The 5,170-nt window shown below is 43.7% G+C and overlaps 1 long non-coding RNA gene across 1 annotated transcript; it reads right to left on the bottom strand.

The window, feature by feature from the left end:
• Positions 1-1,355: 1,355 nt before the first annotated feature.
• Positions 1,356-3,655, bottom strand: LOC306644406. The gene is made up of 3 exons (XR_013759367.1): positions 3,552-3,655; positions 2,005-2,154; positions 1,356-1,454 (listed from the first exon to the last, which is right to left on the bottom strand). It is a non-coding gene; the product is annotated as an uncharacterized lncRNA (long non-coding RNA).
• Positions 3,656-5,170: the final 1,515 nt, after the last annotated feature.

Below are 5,170 nucleotides of genomic sequence, written 5' to 3'. Positions count from 1 at the left end.
CTCCATTCTTGTTCCCCTCCTTCTAGGATTTCCATAATAAGAATGTTAGAATTCATTTTTCATTATAGTCCCTGAATCTCTAATCTTTTCCTTTCAGTTTATTCTTACTGTGTTGTTCAGATTGGATAATTTGTCATTCTATCTTCGATCTTGTTGATTCATTCCTGGTTTGTTTTTTTTTTTTTTTTTTTTTTGGAGGCAAGAGTCCATTTAATGACTCATTTAAATGACATTTAAAATTTGGGGACTTGTTGTACTTTCCATTCTATAATTTAATTTTCCATTGGCTTTTTTTATATCATCTGTTTTCCTGAGATTATCCACTTTTTCACATTAAATATGTTTGTAATTGCTTGTTATAGGGTTTTTGTGACGGCTGCTCCAACGTCCTTGTCAGATAATTTCAACATCGAGTTGATTCAGGGTTGGCATTTGTGGATGATCTCTCTTACTCAATTCATAATTTTTCTTGATTGCTGGTATGATGAATGATTTTCAGTGGTATCCTGGACAATTTTGGTTATTATGTTGTAAGACTGAATCCTACTTAATCTTTATTTTTTCTTTTAGCCGATAGCTATTCATTTTAAGTGAGGAAAACAGGCCAAGCTGGGGGTGGGTGCCCCCTCCCCTGGGCCCTGCGGACACCATCCTGACTGTGGCTGAGCAGTGATTCATGCTGCCTGTGTGTGCAGGAGTGGGTGCAAGTTCAGCAGCTCCGTCAGCACCAGCTCACACTGCTTCCGTGTCTTCAGCTTCCTGAAGTGAAGCTGGGCCCAGCTGGTGGAGGGTCGAGGGACACAGAAGGTTGACTGGCCCTGCCTCACACTGTCTCCTTCACCTTCCTTGATGGCAGGTGGGGCGGGTGCTCAGTGCACCACAGGGCCCCACTGAGGGCACCAAAGTTGGATGACTGGAGTACTGCCTTGCTTCTGCTGGGATTCAGGTGGAAGACGAATGAATCCCCTGCTTGGCCTTGCCAACGCCGCTGGGTGGGTAAATAGAACTCCACTCCTCCTTTCTTGGAGCTGGCAAGAGAAAGAGACTAGTTCCACACTGGGTCTGGGGGGACCCTTAGATGGGCGTATTCTTCCATTGGGCTTTTGCTGGAGTAGAACAGATATTTTGTCGGCTCATCCTCTCTTTTCCTGGTCCTTAGTGAAGGGGGAATTGGCTTTTCTTAACTCTTTGCTGCTCCCTTTGCTCTGCTTGTTGGTGGTTCCAGTTTGCAGGCTTCACCACCACTCCACTCAGCAGATATGGGGAGCAAAAAGGAGACCCAGGAAACTCACCGCCATGTTGTATCTCAGTCCCGAAGTCCTCTGTCAATCTGCCTGGTGCAGAGTCTGCCTGTGCTCGCTAGTTGTGCTTTGGTCGTGAGGGAGACTTTGGTGGGACACAGCTATTCCATCTTGGCTAGTACCAAGAACACCGAAAGTACTTTTTGTGGCCATCTATAATGGTGTGGGGAATGCATAATGTTCAGTAAAAAAGCAAGATAAAATTTGCATATATCACATAATCTTGAACATGTGGTGCATTTCAGAACAGCATGGGAAAATACCACACTGTCAACAATGTTTATGACTGGGTTTGAGTTTTCATTTAATACCTTTCTTGCATGTTCCAATTTTTTTGCAGGGTAAAAAAATAACTTATAGTACAAGGACATGTTTACCTGAAACCCTTCATATACTAAGGTATGATCTCCCTCTTATTTTTTCCTCTGGGTCCTAGTTTTTCCCCCTAGAAATACACAGAATAAAGAAAACCTTTACCCCCGTGACACCTCATAAAATAATCAAAGAAATCTCAATTAGTTTAGAGTCAATATATAGGAGCTTCTCCCAGATTTCCTCTGACAGCTTAGCCCTCAGTTTCTTCTAACCAATATTCTATATTTCTAGTTCCAATGGCATTTTTCTTGAAGATAAAGTGAAAGGAAACTAGGGATTGCATCATGGCTTTTGTCCATACCAAGTTAGTCGCCTATTCTGTGCTCACCTCTGCTGGGTCACTGGCATCCTGGGCTGCCATAGTAGGTTTTGTTTCCATCCCCAAGCCGAATAAGTCCCCTGAGCTCCTATCCCAGTCTCGGGAGCCCCCAACTTGGTCCAGTGTCTGGCCGGGTGCAGGCGCTCTATGAATATCCAGCTGGATGGATGAGTGGATGAATGGATGGTTAGGAGGAGTAAGCCTGTATTGGATAGATAGGTGAATTAGTTAACGAAGATCCTCAACCACTGCTGCTCTGCCTGTTTCCCAGTCCGATCACTTTCTCACTCTAAGCCGTAGCATTTCCCAGAAGCCCCTGTGTGCACATAGCTGTGGTCTCACTGAGGTTTAGCTCATAAACCCTGAATACCCTTTGGTATGTCATTTTTATGAGCCCTGCTTTTACTCTTTTGTCCACTTTTATTATAGATAGCAGGTAAAGAGATTTTAAGAATAGATTTTTTTAATAATTTGGTTGGATCATGCTAAGTGAAATAAGCCAAGCCCAAAAAACCAAAGGCCGAATGTTTTCTCTGATAAGTGGATGATGATACATAATGGGGGTGGGGTGGTGGGGGAAGTAAGAGAAGAATGGAGGAACTTTGGATAGTGTAGAGGAAAATGGGGCAGGAGGGATGGGAGAAGGAAAGATAGTGAACTGAGACTGACCTCATTACCCTATGTACATGTATGATTACACAAATGGTGTGAATCTACATCGTGTACAACCACAGAAATGAAAAGTTGTACTCCATCTGTGTACAATGAATCAAAATGCAGTCGGTAAAATAATAATAATAATAATAATTTGGTTGGAAGACTTTAGTCATTTCTCTAGAACTGGGTAATCTGATCAAATCATTCATTTTTCCTAACCAACAAGGCTTACTACCTGAGGCATCTATTTCTGTACCAAGTAGCCACAGAGTCAGTGAAGGTCAAAGAGACTGGAATCACTGACAGACCAGCAAAAAACTTCAGCAATGTCCAGGGGAGTGGACATATCATTATGGAGAGAGCAATGTTCCTGAAGGGACCAAGCTTAGACTTTCAATATTATCTCCAAATAAGGTTCTGTACACAAGCACAGAGGTACCCCAAATAGCCTCACGATATCATATTACGTTTTCTTGTTTCAAAAGCATTCATGTGTTCAGTGAAACCATTTAAAAATAACACAATTTTCATAACCCTGTTTTGGAATTTCACCTTTTTAAAAAATTGTCTGTTCTGTTATTTTATACGTGACAGCAGAATGCATTTGGATTCATTGTACAATCCCCCAGAGTGGAAGTGCCTGACGGCCTTTCTTGATCTTTAAGAAGCGGTGAGAATTAGAACCAATGCCCCCTGAGATGCTGATCCCCGCAACCTAGAAGAATATGCCCCCCATGCCAGAGCATGGGCTCCTGGAACAGAAACCAACAGAGTAGCCCGTGGGGGTGGGGAAGGCCAGGGTGACAAGTTACAGAGAAGGTGTAACTAAACCGCACTGGGTTCTTGGACCCCACATCTGCCTCCAGGGGCTCCCTTTGGTTTGGCAAGACCTCCAGTACCCAGAACAGCGGTGTCTTTGCAGACTCCCCTGTGGTGACGTCTTCCTGTAAGGGTCTAGAGTTTGTGTCATTTCATGTGAACGCTGACACAAGAGGCTTTCCTCTCCACACACATTTTTCAACGTCCAGAGCAAACCTCACAAAACAGTGTCTCTCAAACTTCCAAGCTGTCTTTGCCTCTGAATGCCATGGTATCTGCATAAAAAAAAAAAAGAGAGGAAAACAGATTTTTTTCCTGGAAGACACAGACTGTAGAATAGCATTGTTCTTTTCTCATTTTTATACAGTCTTCTGTTTGGATTTTTATTGAAATTAACCTGTTGAGAGAAGGTGATTGAGCTTGGGTAACTTCACCTAGAGCCACAGGATAATGGTCCCAGTGTTTGGGAAGCAACATACAAGTGCTTTTGCATTGATGGTCTTTGTTCATAAAAGAGCCAATAAAATTTTCAAATTTTTTCCAATACGTTTGCAATTCGGGATACCCTTTTCAGTCTTTCTTACTTTAAACTGCCTCACAAAAATTAAATTGAAATGCGTTAACTATGATTCATATTATTTGCTCAACTTAATTTATTGAGAACCAGGCAGTGTCCTGTGTGCCCCAGATATAGCAGTGACCAAAGCAGACAAAGTCCCTGCTCTCAGCTAGGGATGTGGCTCAGTGGTAGAGTATTCACCCAGAATGTGTGAGACTCTGGGTTCCATCCCCAGCTCTGGAATAAAAAACAAGTCTCCATTCTCGTGGAACTTACTCTAAGTTGGGGGGAATATAAATGAAGAGGTAATATAGGCAGTGTCAAATGCTATGAAGAAACGCAGTGGTGCCGGGTGATCCAGAGTGGCAGGAGTAGAACCTAACCCAGGGAGTGGAGGAGCCAGCCCTGTGGGGTAGGAAGGTGTTTAGCTAGTTTTGTTGCTGGGGTGACTAAAAGACCCTGCAAGAACAGTGTCGGAGCTGGGGGTGCAGCTCAGCTGATAAAGCGCTTCCCTCGCAGGCACAAGACTCTGGGTTCAATCCCCAGCACCAAAAAAAAAAAAAAAAAAAGAGGAGGAAAAGTTTATTTGGGGGCTCAAGGTGTCATAAGTTTCAGTCCATAGACAGCCAGCTCCATTCCTTGGGGCTCAGGCTGAGGTCGAACATCGTGGTGGAAGAGCGGAGAGGAGGAAGCAACTCAGGACATGGCAATCAGGAAGCAGAGAGAATTCCTCTCACCAGGGACAAAAATAAACCCCAAAGTCACCGCCGTGACCCACCTCCTCCAGCCACACCTTACCTGCCTACTGTCACTGCCCAGTTGATCCCTATTGGGGGATTAATCCACCAATGGGATTAAGGCTCTCATAACCCATCATTCCACCTCTGAAAAGTCTTGCCTTGTCTCACACATGTGCTTTGGGGGGACACCTTGTATCTAAACCCTAACACAGAAGTTTAAGAAGTCTCTTAGGGATCCAGGAGGACATGTAAAGCAAGACCCTGCTTTCAGGACTCCTTATTATGGAAAGGGTGGTTTAGACTAAACATAAACGTACCTCAGTATTTTTCAAGGTGTATTTTGGGTCGCTGGTTTCGTGTGCTGTTTAAAAGTATTACATTGAACCTCTGTGTCTGACCG

Source organism: Sciurus vulgaris, assembly GCF_902686455.1.
Source record: "Sciurus vulgaris genome assembly, chromosome: 14".
NCBI lineage: Eukaryota > Metazoa > Chordata > Mammalia > Rodentia > Sciuridae > Sciurus > Sciurus vulgaris.
The sequence above is the reverse complement of the archived record's forward strand: the minus strand, read 5'-3'. Positions and strand labels throughout refer to the sequence as shown.